Here is a 16700-nt window from a genome sequence, read left to right as displayed (position 1 = left end):
TGGAATCTGTGAAGAGAAAAGTATATATGGCATCTCTAATGTAAGGAAATAAAACTTGGGGTTTTTTTTCTTTTACATATTAAAAAAGCATTAAAAAAGAAAGAAATATGCTTTTTCCCAGTCCGCTTGAAGTTTCCTGGGCTGGGTTCATCATTAGATTTATAGTGATGATGAATTTGGCCTCTGCATTTTTCTTATCCTACAGGTATTTCCCCACTCAAACTAGTCCTTCTTTTTAATTTTTATTCCCAATATTTGCTTCTAGGCCTTTTCCAAGCCTTCTCTTTATTGTCAGCATCTGTTTTTCTTCCTTTCCTGTTACCTTTCTGTTCCTTCACATAGAGCTCTTTAAACATTTACAGTTTCAGAAAGTTTCCAATCTGCCATTACTAGTAAGCTCTTAAAAGAATTCCTCATCTAGAAACGTCTAAGTAGGACATTGTTACTTCATTCAAAGATTAAAATATTTTTCTAATTATGTGTCAATTTAAATTGTAAAGCTCTTGTAGAAACCCTCGTGTTTGGTGGTCGTTTCCTTAAATCCATTTCAGTGAGAAAGACAAGGGTTGCGAGCGTCAGCAAGATATGCCTTCAAACTGTTTAGGTTTGATTGCATTGCATTATAGAATGCTTCATTACTAGTTTAACCTCTCAAAGGTTTTCAGCTGCTGTTTTATTTAGCTATACCGACTACACTGCCTACAGCAACTCCAGGCAATGATTCCCCCAGTGGCATACATGAGCTGCCCTGCTCTACTGCAAAAATACATTATGGCTGAATTTGCCCTCAGAGTTTGGAAAGATCTAAAGTCTTTGGAGACTAAAAATGTGTTTTTTCTTTGTTTTAGCTGGCAGTATGAGCCTCTGGCATTTTAAAGTGCAAGTCATTAGCGTCCACAAGGGTGATGTTAATATGTCTGTGTTTCAATCTCAGGACATTTTCCAGTTGCTTCTGCCACAACAATCTCTGCCATCTCAGTGCTTTTTAAGCCCCTTGTGAATTCAAGTAAGCTTTGCAATGCCAGTAAGAATCACTGCAGACTTCGGCTGAAACCAGTTGCTACCTGATTTATTCTTTTTGCAGTAGTTGGCAGTGAGGTTGAAAGTCATTCAGAGCTACTTGATGAAGGGGGGAAATTAAGAGAATGAGGGATGTAATGTTTAGAAACATTAAACATAATCAAAAGAAAAGCTAGAGGATTTTGGACAACCCTATTTTTTTATTACTTGTATTTATTTTTTAAAATCGAGGAGCTGTGATTTAGACTTATGACAATACTGAGTTGCCCATACAAAATCCTGGCAACAGTGCTAACATGGCATCCAGACATAAAACCAAACTAAAGGATCGATTGAAGCAGTCGAGAGCACAGCCTGAGGGACCAGATGACAGTCCTCATTGACGAGAAGGACGGAATCTGTCAACAAAGGTAATGCCTTGTGGGAAATGCAATAAGGCAATGGAGAGATCAAGGGCTGACCTTTTTACCCAGTGTGTAAGCGCCGAGTGGGGATGTACAGCGTGTTTGGTCAATTGCTGCTTGCTTTCACGAGGAGGAATGTCAGAAATATTCCCCCTTCCCTTTCAGGCTGCTTTACTGTATTCCCTCCAGTTCCCAGCTCGGGCGTAATCCCAGCTCCCACAACTAAGAGGAATGTAATCTAATCAGAGGGATAGGGCAGAAGAAGAAAAGATCTCTGAATGTGAAGACAACCGAGCGAAGCTAAAAACATAAACATTTTGGCAAGTGTTGCTATTTTTAGGCATTTCCTTTGGTCTTGGGGAAGACGAAGTAGTGTGGTGCCAAGTCAATAGTGCCTGGAGTTAGACTGCAAGGTTTCACAGCCATCGCTGCCTATCCCCGCTGTGTAAATACGTAAAAAGACTGGGGACTAAGAAATATGGCTTCTCTCTTAGTTTTCTTCTGATTCCTTATTGGTTTCCCCTCTAAACATCTTTAAATTAAGAAGTCTGCAGGGGATTATCCTCTCCAGCTCCAAGCAGAGAGGCTCTCCCTGGCACAGGGCACAGGCTCCTGCCGCCGGCGTCAGACACTGGTCTTTCACAAAAGGGCGGGAAGTGGCATCTGCGCGTGTGTGCCCACGTGTGTGTGTGTCTGCCAGCTTGTACCCAGCCTGGTGATGGCTTAGTGTGAGAGCTCGAACGGAAGGGATGATCCTGGGTCACATTATAATTACTACAGGCCAGCTGATTTGGTGCTTTATAGCACCGAATCTCTTGCTCACGAAGTGTATGAGGAGTCCCCAGAAGGGTTGTGGTTTGGATGAAGCCGATCCTGATCTTCAGACCTGCAGGTAGTGAGATCATGGTGTATCAGTTAAAAAAAATCAGTCCTGTTCACCCATTTATTTTGACATTAATTATTACATTTATGGATAGACATAAGGCTATTCAGACGCTTCTAAACTCAGATTTCTTGAAAATGTCACAACTCCTTATTCTGGTCTTGAGTAGCACATCTTCCTTTGGATCGCTATCTTTTATTCATAGTATCGGGAGTGCATATATTCATTCTGGCCATGTCTGCTTGTTCATGTGTGTTATAGTAGCAAGTAGCTCTGATCCAGGTAAGACCCTACAGACACGTGTTACTCTGAATGTCGGTAATAGTTTATATTGTATATTGGTCTGACCCGTTTGCACATTGGCCTACAAGGAACTAAAAACTTCAATATATATTTCAATTTTGATCAAACTGCAACCATTCTGGGCCTGTGCGGAACTGGGAGCTGTAAGGATGGATGGTGCAAGTGATTAAAAAGCAGAACCCAGGTGTTGGCTAATTCACAGTACCCTAAATGTCAACATCTAAGGAGAGGGATGCACTCTTATTTTGTACGGGAGGAGGTCGAACTGTCTTACGGGAACTGGAGCAGTAAGTTTATGGTCATTGGAATTAAAATGCAGAGGTTTTTGACTAAAATTGCGAAGTGAATGGATGGCAGCACTAAGCACAGAATTGGTTTTGACTTCCAGTCCAATGTACCAGAGCACATCTTGCCTCTTTTTATTTATTTGATTTGGATGTGACTGGAATGAGCAAGTGAGGGTCTCCTCACGCTCTGGAAACTATGTTAAGACGCTCCTTTTAAAGTGTGGATTTGACAGGATTCACAGACAAGTTCCAGAAATAAAAACTAGTGGGCAGTGTCTTGTATTTCTAATTAGGTGAGAGTTGCACATCAAAAGCAAACACACACTTGGAAAGCTTTGTACATGTTCTACTGACAAGAAGAAGGAAGGATGACTGTGGGCCTGGGTTCATGTAACACATGTCAGTATGATGTAGATGTTCCGTGAATCTGCATCTTAACAGAGGCTGAGTGTATATCTGATGTATTTTCAATTTAATTTTTTATTGTTTGTTTGCAAAAATATCTGAGGGCATCATACTATTTTAATGATTAATGGCCAAGTTTTCTTTATATTGTTAAAAAATAGTATTCCATTTAATATAAATTCAACACAAATTGTTTGAGAATAATTGTCTGAGAATAATCAGTATTCCTTTTATATAAATTCAACAGAAATTGTCTGAGAGTAATAGCTACAAGAGGTTCTGTTTTGCATATCTATCATTCTTCCAGTTGGATGCTCTAAAAGCATTTTACAAACAATAATAAATTTAGCTTTACAACACCCTGCTAGTGTGAATGAATATCATGAATGTTTTTTTTTTAAATAGGAAAACTGAGGCATAGAGATATTAAATCAAAAAGCCTCAAGGTTAGCCACTGGCATTACTTTAGGATGCTTTCATTTTCTTTCAGTGAAAGAAAATGACACTACATTATCAAACACAACATTATCAAACTGGTGGAAGTGTAAGGGAAAAGTTTTACGATGCTGTCATCACTTCTGCAGTGCTTTTCCTCAGAAGATGAGTGGTAGTCTGGGAGGATGCTCAGGATTTCAAAGAAAATCACTTCAGTTTAGCTGGAAAGGGCTGCTGTGAACATCATCAGACTTTTTGCGTTATGTAGTGCATTAAGTGTTACGGCCCTTATAATTTGTAATAATGTACAATTGTATGTGAACAGAACTTTTAGATGACTTTCTAAAAGAAGTGATGAACATTTTATGTTTTGATGATAAATCCATTCCAAATTTTCTAGAAAAACATTTTAAAACATTTCTCTTAAATGGGCAGAAAAATATTTTAAAATGTCAATATCCTTATACATCCAACACAATATTACAAACAGGTATAGAAAAGTTCTCACCATTGCTGCAGACATTCAGTTTTGCTAGTGTGAGAGGAAAACTCTTATTTCGTAAGTAAAAAGCCAAAGGAGAGACATTGCATGAGATGTTAAAAGATTTTGCAATTTTGATGAGTAATAAGCACCAAGAACCGCACACGAGACTCCGTTACAACTGTGGCCCATAGGTGCTCCAAATTTTCATCTAAACTCTGCTCCATGGATATGAGAAAGCTAATTGAAGGTGCTGGATCTTTACAGTCATGTGAAGTTCCTTTGGCTTTAAACAAGGTCGGTGTATTTATAGCTTGATTATACTAGCTGTCTTGATTTTTTGGCTTCTGCTTCAGCCAGCTGTGGAAGAAAGTCTTGATGGAGTTTATTGACAACACTGCAAAGCCGCTGCAATTTTTTTGTAGCAAAAGATCCGAAATGAGCTATAGAAGGTGTAAGAATGGATATTAAAATCAGTCAGGACTGAAGACAGCCCTTAGCGAAAGTATCTGTGGCATAGTTACTTATCAGTGTAAAATTTACACCTTGTTTGGAAAAGGTACACTGCCTTATGTCCTTATTGTAGAAAACTTCGATTCACATTTCCAATATACAGCATCACTTAGCCTTTATAGACTTGCAGCTTTAGAATTCTGCCTGTGCTCCATGGGGCATCCTCCTTCTCCGCAAAACAATAAAGGAAAATTTCATGTATAAGTTATTCATAAATTGCTTCAAACATGAGAAATTGTTCTTTACAAATGTATCGTTATTGTGCATCACATGCTTATTTTATCATGTAGTAATTAGTGTTGTTTCAGGATTTATAATACGCTCCTTATTTCAGCTATTTAACAATTTTTTTTCCTAAGCAACTTAAATAAACTAGTTGGCAGTAGAATGATCACACATCAAATTCCAAAATGGGACCCTAGCTAACACCAATTGCCGTGTAGGTACTTCCAAATGTAATTACCTTGGAAATCCTGACACTAGGTAGCAGGGTAACTCGCAGTTCATTTTGCAGCACTCTAGAGCACCTTGCTGCCGATGTACATCAGAATGCTCTACCTGAAGCTGAGCATTTACTTTTGAGTTGAGCAGCAGCACTGATACCCTGTGGCTCATGGAGTGAACAGAATTAAGCAAGGAAATGAATTAGAGAAAATAGAAAGCAGGAGTCTGTGTACGACCAACTCTGATTTATTTGAATCTCATTTCTATCAGTGGTCTTAAAAATAGATCTGTGTCAATGTAATTAGTTGGTCTGTCAGCTTTTCAGGGTAGGAAATCTTACTAACTTAAACATTAGGCCTCTCAGGACTATTTCATTCTTGGATATTGAGACCGTGCTGTAAATGCTAGTGGGGCTTGCAGGACAGATGTTACCTGTGAAACAGTGAAACCAGTTCAGTGAATCCTGCTTCAGAACCTCAAGATGCGTGTGCTGGCTTTGGCTGGGATAGAGTTCATCTTCTTCAGAGTAGCTAGTACCGGGCTGTGTTTTGGATTTGTGCTGGGAACAGTGTTGAAAACACAGGGATGCTTTCGTTACTGCTGAGCAGTGCTTACACAGAGCCAAGGCCTTTTCTGCTTCTCACACCACCCCACCAGCAAGTAGGCTGGGGGTGCACAAGAAGTTGGGAGGGGACACAGCCGGGACAGCTGACCCCAAGTGACCAAAGGGATGTTCCATACCATATGGCGTCATGCTCAGCATATAAAGCTGGGGGAGGAAGGAAGGAGGGGCATTCAGAATTATGGCGTTTGTCTTCCCAAGTCGCTGTTACACGTGATGGAGCCCAGCTTTCCTGGAGATGGCTGAACACCTGCCTGCCCATGGGAAGTGGTGAATGAATTCCTTGGTTTGCTTTGCTTGTGTGTGGTTTTTACGTTACTTATTAAACTGTCTTTATCTCAACCCACAAGTTTTCTCACTTTTGCTCTTCCGATTCTCTCCCCCATCCCAGTGTGGGGAGTAAGTGAGTGGCTGCGTGGGGCTTAGCTGCCGGCTGGGGTTAAACCATAGCAGCATGGAATAAGAGATGGCTCATATTGCTTCACAGAGAGACCACCTCAGTCCCTGAAAAATCAGAATGCCTTTTTTTCCCCCTTGTTGTTCCTCTGATTGGAGAGTACTGCAATTTTCTCATCTTTTCCTACTTAACTAGAAAGCTGCTTGTAGGTTTTTTCCCTTAGCTTCCTAAGTACGCTGTTGCTGAATATCCTCCATTCTGGCTGGACAGGACTCAGTTCCATTGCGTTAATGGTCTAAGAAGAGGAAGACATTAAAGTAAAAGCTGAGCAGCAGAGTTTGAGCCCTATAGTAAAGTTACTTAATCAAATTGTTTTTCAGGTGTTTGCAGGAATGCTTGATAGAAGAATTTTGGTGGGTTTTTTTAAAGGCTGTATAGATTTCACTATTTGTCCCGTAAGACTCAGTGATGGGAAGGCTTTGAGTGCAATGTAAATTGATCAATTTTAATATAAATGCTTATTCTGAAAATAATGATTTAAAGTTTTTGTAGGGCAACTCCCTTCAAAAGATTAGCCAGGCTAATCTGATCATACTACCTGGTGAATCTATGGAAATCTTGAAAGTGCTGTATAATGGAACTATTTTCACAAAATAAAATTAGTGTAATGAGTGTATATGTATTCCATTAATTTATGAAATACATATTAGTAACTATTCTTCAATACAATGCAGAAACAAAGATTTACCTATGTCAGGTGACTCGCCATCTGTATTAATTAAACTATTGCAGTCCAGTTTACCATTTGTGAACATCACTACTTGTAGGTGCTTTGAGTTAGACCTTTAATAATTAGAATCAACTAGCGAACCATCCCTCCCCCAGCCTCTCTCCCTGCCTCCCAGTGTATCCGCGCACACATGGCTCTACAGTAAGGTAATATCTACTATAAATGGAAAAGCTAGATTTAGTATAGATCTGTCTTGTTCCTAAAAGGTTGTATGATTTACTGACTCTTCCCTGGATTAAAAATGGTCAGAAGTCACCAGTGTGGTGAAAAACAGACATTTTTGCACACCAAAGATGTAGAATTCCAAGACTTGAAGCTTGAAAATGAGTTTGTTACAAAAGTTATCAGTGTCACCTGCACTGGAAATATGCTTGGATCTTTACTCCATCTCTACAGAACAAGGCAGCTGAGGATCCCTCTTTCAAGTTTTTTTACTTAATGCCATTAATATCACTGGCTGTAAAGTTCTACAGGTGCTGAATGCCTTTGAAAATTCTCCCCATGGTCCATTAATACAAGATTATTAATGTATTTTCTTGTATAGTACTTTGGGCTGAGGACAGTGGCCTAAATTGTACCTTTGAGCATACTAGTGATAGAAATGGTCCATACAGCCCAAGATAATGTAGGCAAAGAACCTCATAAGTCTTCACATCAAACATGTCCACACATACCGCATCACGTAACTGTTTTCCTGACCTTGTCAAATTTTGTCATGCTGGGGAGCAGCCCTTTTTCTTCTGCCGCTCAGGTGAGAAACTGTGTTCCAGAACTGGACTGCCATGAGAGCTTCCTCCAGCAGCCCCTCGGCTCGTGTACAGCCAGTCATTCATTTGCCTGTTGTGGTGGTTAAATGGAAATTCTTTTCCTTCTGCACCAGATTGATATATTTCTTAAAAGAAAATTATATTTGTAATCAGCCTCAACAGGTCACTTCTCATATTTTCTCATCAGACAGCCTCTTCTTACAGGACTGTTCCAGTTTGAGGAGTTCTTTTCTGAACCAGGCGACCTGAAAGCTTCATAGTAAGGTGTTACCTAAAGCTTCCAGGTGAGGTCTCACCAACTGTGTTGCACAATGATATCAGCAGTTCTTCAACAGAAAAATCTCATCTGATACCAGCTTGGTATCATCTGCTTTTCTCACACTGGCATCAGATTGTTATCTGCATCTCCTCCTGTGATCACTCATTACACCAGAATCTTTATCCTTATCCAGCTGATGGATTCCCAGCTTACAACAAAGATTTTGCTATTAGTCTCCAAATGCACAATCTTGTGTTTTGCGGTATACCATTTCTTCACAGTTTTATTATTCCAGTCATCAGGTCTTTCTCTGAGACATGCTGACTCTTTTTGTACTGCTGTACCTTTTAGCTGAGCGTTGTCAACCAGTTTCATCAGCACATTGTCATTTCTCTGGTAAGGTCACAGAACTTCTGACAAAGTTTGTTTTTAAAATTATCCTGGGAGATACCCACTAATAACCTCTCTCCAACTTGAAATGCTTATTTTCAACATTGTTTGTTATTATATCCTCTTTGATCAGTTCCTTATGTACCATGTTTTCCTTTGCTAATTTCATCTTCAATTTTCCCAAACTTGTCAAAATTTTCACTGGAAAACTGGCAGAGGTTTTCCTCATTTCTTATAACCAGAAACCATTATTTACTTGAAGAAAAAAATGAGGTTAGGCAAACATGAATGACCAGTGAAAATTTCATTTTTTCTGCCGTTCTCCATTCTATTTATTGAGGAATTTCCATTTGTTTCCAGTCTTTCTTGCTGAATTGCTCAAAGTTAGTCCTTTATTTATTATTTTTTATGTCTGTTTAACAGGTTTTATCTCCTCCTCAACCAGTACAATTTTCTTCCTGACTGTTATTCTTCAGTCCCCACTTAGACAAGATGTTCAAGGGCTTCAGTACTGGAAATTTGAATTGAATGACTTTTAACTAAAAGAATCACTATGTAATCCCAAAATGAGAAAGAAACAGCTGAACAATGGGTTTTCTTGCTTGCGTGCCTCAGCTGTCAATCTGAAATTTTTAGCTCAGGAAAAACAGAAGTTTAGCTGATAGCAACTAATACAAATTTTATATTTCTTGCAGTTCCCTATTTTTGTGCCTTTTACATGAGTTCTAATGAAGGATTCACAAGGAAACCCAACTGGCAGTCACTTCCCTATACATTTTATCACATATCCCAATAGAGTGACATTTTTAGCATGCTTTTCCAAGTTGTTACATTAACAAATTTGCACTGATTTCTTTATCCTGTCATCTAAAGACCACCTTGTAGTAAGACAGTGAACTTTTACAGCATTCCATAGTTGATGCACTGTCTAATGTCACAAATGTCTGCTCAAATTACTTCACTAAGACTTGAGAAGAGTCTACATTGTGCCTTCCATTTGAGCTTGATTTGACAGAATCAGTCCCTGCGCTAGCTCATGGCACTTATCAGTTAGTCAGCCTTCCTCAGGGAAGAGAATTTAGAGTGCACCATATTCAGTTTTCAGATCAAGCCCTGTCCCCTTAGGAAGCTATGTACTGCATTATTAAACAAGGTGCCATCAGCCGTAGCACCATGCTTAAACATTCAGTCAAATAAAAGACGACATCATTATGTTAACTCTTTTTTCACCAGCTTCATTTATCTTTCAGTGGTCTGAAATAAAATGCTAAGACAAAGAAAACTTTGCTACGTCTTTCTTTTGATTTCTCTGGGAAGTGCATAAACATGGGCAGGAAAACCTATCTGATGTTATAAAATAATGACTGAACTTAATGCTATATGAGGTGGTTTTTTGCAAGTCAGAATTTTTTGTTATTTGAGACCAATGTATTGTTTATTTTGTCAGCTTTATATACAGTTCTCATATAGACTACTCCTTTTGTATGTTTTAACTGTCTTAGCTATACACAACCAAATTCTGATGATCGCTGTAACTTTAAATATATGAAAGACTGAAAAGTTACTTCAAGCTAATATATCTAAATGAGAGAAGAAATTGGTCATAAATGTAAAAGTCCCTTTATAAAATATATGATCTGTTATACCATCAGTGCACTGTGCAATAAGGTATAAGTAGATTGTGAGCAAATTAGGCACACGGCATCAAGAATTACCGATCCTTTAAGGTATTTTATGTCATTTCAATCAAACCGAAAATCACACAGAAGGGAGACGTGCTCCCTCTTGAAAGTGAGTAGATTCCGGATATATACTTTAAGATTTACATTTTAAATCTCCTTGGGTCTTCTCCTTATATTCAAAGTGAGTTTTGTACATCTTTATTTATCTTGTCAGACCAGAAATTGTCATGATTCTCCAAGAAAAGGAAAGATATCCTTTTTAAAGCTTCATGTTGATATAAATATGAAAATGGATTAAACTCTGCTTCCAATTTTCAAACATATGTACTTCAATGAATATTAAATGGTAGACCCATATCATCATCATGACTTATTTACTTTGCAGAGTTTTTATCAAAAAAGGACTGGAGTTTGCTGTGGAGCGTGAAACTCCACTGTAATTGAGTTTAGAGTGGTAAAACCACTAAAGAGGCCATGGCCCCAGAGAGTTCCCTGAAACCCACCTGTCAGCTGGTGTTACATCACTGATCCAACAAGCCATGCCTTCCTCTTCCCGCTAAAGACTTCTGTGGCAAAAAAAAAAAAAGAAAAAAAAGGAAAAAAAAGAAAAATATGAAAAACCACCCGAAGTTACTACTAGAAAAAAAAAACCTCTGCAACAGCTGCACAGTGTCAGCAGAAATAATGATCTGAAACTCAGCCTCCAAGGGATGCTAGTCTGGGTCCTGATTCTGTAAGGTGTCATTTCTTTCATTGCAATGCCATTAAGCATGAAAGCAACGGAGAGGACATGAAGTATTCTTTCACCAAAGTATAACAAGAGAGAGAAAGGGTACTTCGGGATATTGACAGGAAAAGGTGTCTTGTTTTGCTAGAAGGATCATCTTAAAGGATCCATGCATAAAAATGGCAATTTAATTCTCACTATTTTACCATCGGAATTGCACATGTTAACATTGTAGCTTTTGAACATGTGTGTTCGTGTGAAAATTGAAATTGCAAGCAGGTTTAATTCCATAGTTTCTTTGGGTTAAAAGCAAGTTTTTGCAGGTGGATTGAATGACTCAGAAGACTGATGCTAGACTATGTTAAAATCATTGATGAAATCAGTCCTCAGGTCAAGTATTCTGCTTGCAGAACTCCGTTTACTTCAGTGGGGTCACATCCGTGCAGGATCTGGCTATAAGCCCACAGTGACTGCTGATACTTAACAAATGCTTCACTAGCCTGTTTTCAGTCCAGCAGCCAGTTAGATGTGAAGCAACCCCCCCCCTGCTATCATTTAAGCACCTTTTTAGCAGAGATGAGGAGCCAAACAACACAGGAAATAGCTGCTTTGTGAAACTCAAGGTGATTCCTGCACCAAAACGTCAAGGCAAGCTGACAGGGCCATGCAGTTTCCCAAAATGGCGCGTTTATTCTATTTTTGGCATGAAAAGAGGCTTTCGTCTTCAGGCTGTCAAGTAAGTCCCTTCACAAAAGTGAACGCCTAGCTTCAAAGACAGTTAAATGCCCGAGCCTTATTTAAGCGCGTACCTCCACTGAAATCACCGCCATTCTGACGTGGGATCAAAGTCTATAAAAGAAAAGAGTCCAAATGTTTTCTTTTGAGAAGATGTAGCTGATCATATTGATCGCTTTTTCAAGAAAGGGAAAGAAGCTGCTCTGTTAGACTTGGATTTGTTTCAAAGATTGTGGCTGGCAGATGCATTGTTCTGAAAACTACTCCTGCCATTTTTTTTATCTATTACACCTACATTAATATTCAGTGCAAATGAGTCCTCGGTTTGGTCTTTGAATTACATTACTACTGTGATCATTGGTGATGAAATTGAGAAGGGTATGATATTTCTCCTATATCTTTGCTGCACATCAAAGTCTGAAATGGTACTTACTACAGGAGATGTGCTGCTCTCAGAGTTGTCCTGCTGTAACATGCTTCAAAAATAGTTGCTGGGAGGAACGTTACAAATTGCTGCGCGTCGCCTGCTTGACCTTGGCATGCAGACTTACTACAAGTAGTAACTCTGAACTGCGTCACTTCTAGGAAGAGGATACACAGAAACTTCCAACCTACTCAGGGAGTGATTTGGACTCCCAGCCTTTTCCTGAAGGAGAATAAGGCTGCTGTTAGCGTGAGTGCTCTCCTAGCTGTACGGAGGTATGTGTTCTTTAAATCAGAGAAGAGCACTGCAAATTCAGTGCCTCCCAATGTTTCCGCTTGCTTTCAGCTTCAGACTCAGTGTCTTGAGCGATTATTTATGAACAACATCGAACTGAAAATTACAAATCTGATGTCCCTCATTGAAAAAATCTTCTAATTGTCCATCTTTTCCATATTCTATGCATCTTTACAACCAAGGAAGCCTTTAGGGACATACTGAAATTTAAAAATGTGTGTATTGAGAAGAAACACACATTTTGTCTTTTGATTTGATCTTAATGTAAAGAAGCATGCTTTTTTCTTCAAAGGATGAAGCTTAAACATTGAAAAATATCACTTTCTCTGTACTATAAATAATTCTAATTTTACTATTGATACGTCAAAATAAACTTTACTCCCCTGCCTTGATGTTTTATGCTTCTTGAGAGCCTTTACCTCACGCCCATCAGTGAATACTTTGGTCTGTATTAAAAGACCAAAAAAAGAGGTGATTTATCCTTGAATAATCGGCTGCTCTTCCTGCCCCAATAGCTGCTGCAGGGTATCATTTTTGGTTGCTACCCGATAGACAACTTTTTTTACCCCCCAGTTAGTTTTCAGTTGGATCAGCTCACTGACCTGGCAAAATCCGATGCTGCAGGATCACTGGACCTGACATGAGGAAAGTGGTGGAAGCACGGCAACCACGGGAGGGCAATCTGAGGGACTTTTTTTTTGGCAACAGTCTAAGTTACAGAGGCTAAGATGTATCGTGAAGTCATTTTGCAGCTAATAACAGTGCTGGTTTATTACACTAAACAAACAGGGGAAATATGACTCAGTATCTTTGGATTACCCTCCTCTTTCTCACCTTATTCTGCCCACCAGTGTGGTGTCTGCGTTCACATCAGCCTTAATTTTAGCAATACATCAAGAATATGAGAGAAGCTTAAAATAACTGTTTCCATAGATTTGCACAGTCTTTTTTGCATCTCTGTGACTGCCATACAACTTCTTGCCTCCAACCCTGCTCACCCACAACGGTTTTTGGCATCTTTATTTGAGGGGTCCAAAATGGAACAACTGAAGAAACAGCGACACCTTACTCCAAAGAATTTACATGGTGGGATTTGTGGGAATGCACCAAATTTCAGGTGTTCGAACTTGCTCTTACTGAGCCATGAGAGGTTCTAGCAACTGCTTAGGAGAATGGTATGGTAACGTATGTTAGAAGTTTATGCTCCTCAGTGGGAACAGAGTATTTGTGCTTAAGAGAACTGCCAGAATGAAAGTGGTGCTGTGGGTTTGGCTGTCGATATCTGTGTTGCTGGTGGTATTTTGTCACTGAATATGGAGTAGCTGGCAAGAACCAAAAGAACAAAAAATGGCATTCTGCATGTCTTCAACTTTCATTACCCATTTTGCTATTGTATGGGGGTGGTAATTGGGTTATGCTGTCCTCCTTACTGGAGTTTCAGTAAAAGTATGTTGTTACAATCTGTTGCATGGCAAGCTGGGCTTTCAGTTCCAGCAGTTTACTGAAATCAGTGATCACCGCAACGTCCACAGTACATTCGAGGTACTTTATTGTAATGCTGGGCAGCTCTGTTTCTGCAGAAGACTCATTACTCTTTGGATATGCTCATTATCGGGTGTTGATCAGCAGCTTTCAAACAAAAGATGTTCACAAATTGTTCACACATACTGCCCCAAGGTCGTGGAGGTGAAAAATTATTATTATGATTGAGCCTCACATTTAATCCCCAAGCGTGGTATCAGTAGCCTGTCCAGTAAGTGATGAAAGATGTATTACGAATATTGTAAACGTTGTGGAGATTAATTAGCGCTTCCCCTTCGACAAACGATATCCAACACTAGATGGCACGCTTGGCCTCGGGATCACAGCCACTTCTGCAAGTCCTTGTGTCGCCCGAGTGCCTTCCCGGTTTGGTCTGTCTTTTCTGCAATTTTAAGATAAGGAAGGTAGGTGAAATAGTAAAATTGGAGGAGAAACAGGAATGAAAATAGTAGAGTACTAAGAATAATAACATTTTTTTAAAGCAAACGGTATTTAATCCCCCAAAAAAGTAGAAAGGGGATGCCAAGCTATTTTCAGCAGGCATTTTCCTCCTCCTCCATTCCACCTCCATCATCTATTATCTTTATACTGGTGGATTAAAAATGGTTGCATAAGCTAAAAATAAATTGCTTCATGTCAGTTTGATCCAAATAAAAATTTTACTTTATTTTATGACAATTCTTGGTTTGATCATTGAACCAAAAATCCATAATTTCAATATCCCTAAGGGAAAATGATACGCTTAGCCTCTGCCTATGTCAGGAAGTAGTGGGACATAATAGGATTAGGATTAAAAAGCAAAATGGTGGAACTAAGGATCCAATGTCCACGCAAAATGAGTTTCAGGGAGGTTACTCCGACTAGCTCTAATCTGCTTCTGTGGGCTGCATGCCCGTATATCAGGCGAGGTCTTGGAGCTCAACCTCGGCTTTAATTGCATTGGCCTTGACCATAGTACTACAAAATCTTATTCAAAGCCTGTTTTGGTTATGCCTGAAAAAACACATACTATATTTTCCTTCTATAGTACTTAAAAGTTCTTAAAAATTAAAATATTGCTTTTGATGCCCTCAACACAATGCACAAACAGCTGGGTTTCTCTGTACTTCATCACTCAGCTGTAGAAAAACGCATCTCGCTTTGCTACCAGGAATAGAAGCTTTCATGAAGTCCTTGTCTCACTAGAGTATTTTTAGCTGTTCTTTACCTCAGTTTTTATGTGAAAATGCATATATCTCTCTGGCATTTGTGCCTCATCCTTTTCCATCGTGGGAGGCCTGGCTACACAATCCTGATGCTGCATTGATGATCTCCAAGTACAGACCTTTGCTGTTCTGTTATAAACCCTCTCTACTCAACTGGGATTGTTATCAGGGTGTGATCTCCCCAGTGAGAGCCTTGGCTCAGATGTTTCTTCTTCCTGAAGGAGGGGAATCAGGACACAAAGCACGGCTTTCTGTCAGGAGCTGGGATTCCTGTCCTGGCAAATGCAGGTGTTGAACAGAGTGCCAAACTCCGTACCAACATTCATGCTAAATGTTTTGAAATAATTAGGCATCAATTATTTCTAAATTTCTGCCTTTCCACCACTGTAGTTGAAATAATTTTACCTGCATTATTAATGATTTACATCAGCCAAGGTGAAAAGAAAATCCAACCACTGAAATCTTAGGAATTGAAAAGGGACCTTATTGTACTGTCCACACTAATAACAAACTTATTGATTTTAGTAGTTCAGCATCCTAATTTTTAGAAGCACTGAAATATCTCCCAGCTGGATGAAAAAACACAGGAAAGGCAGCCCTGTCTGGCTGACACAAAGTCAGAAGCCTAATAAAGGAAATGCAGCACTGGAAAGTACAAAAGTCAACACGTCAACATAAATCAACTTTGTCAGAATGAAACAGATGAGTCCATTTGTTGGTAGATCAGATTAACGTAAATCAAGGCAGTATAAAGGTTGCACATTATAGGGATTTGTGCCTGGTAAACTTTCATAGTGGGATCAGAGATAGTAGTCATCTGGCAGTGGGAATAAAAAGTCAAAGTGAAGCTTAAACGCTGGATCAAAAATCAGTCCTGTTAATGTCTAACACGCTGGGGTCAAAAATTCATAAGAGTCCAGCTGTGAAAATAAGATGGGAGCTGTATTAGTTTTCTCCATTCTGTATCTCACATTTAAGTGTTGTCAGTTGATGAGGGTTTGTCCCTTGGGAATTGTCATGGGGTAGTTTAGTCCATGTAAAGTGAAAATTTTGCATCACATAGAGGATCTTGTGAAATTCTGTAAGGCATGAGGACTACATGCTGAGATTCATAATGGCGAGGAAGGAACAGTAGAAACAGTAATCTGCCACGTGCCCTTATCTAAAAGTGGTTCTTGACAAAAGAAGGCAATGTGTTTGCAGTGTGGAAGCTATCAGAATCTGTGACACATTTTAACAGTCAGTGGTTATTAATGGATAAAATCTGGTAACTTTAGACTGATGCCGACATAGAACTGTTTAGAATAAATATAATTCCCAACGGACCCATTCTTTTCATGCCTTTCAGTATTATTTCTGTTTGTGGCATTGTGTAAAGTTCCATTACTGGGTCAAAGTTTTGATGTAAACAAGCAATAAATTCTCTAGCAGGATTTCTATACTGAGAAAACTGGAATTAAAAAAACAAATCACATGCAGCTTCTTTAAGGCACACGTTGCATAATGTCTCTGCAAATATTTTTTTTCTGTACTTTGTCCATTTTCCCCCTTTGTTTTCAAATTATGGACTCACAATTCATTGTTTATATCTCCAGACATTTCCGAATTTATGTAACATTTTAGTATCATGGTTTTACTGCGCACTCAAGAGAAATAATCTAAATCAAGCAAACAATGAACTTTAAAAGAAA

This window comes from Grus americana, chromosome 3 (assembly GCF_028858705.1).
Source record: "Grus americana isolate bGruAme1 chromosome 3, bGruAme1.mat, whole genome shotgun sequence".
NCBI lineage: Eukaryota > Metazoa > Chordata > Aves > Gruiformes > Gruidae > Grus > Grus americana.
Note: the sequence above shows the minus strand (reverse complement) of the source record.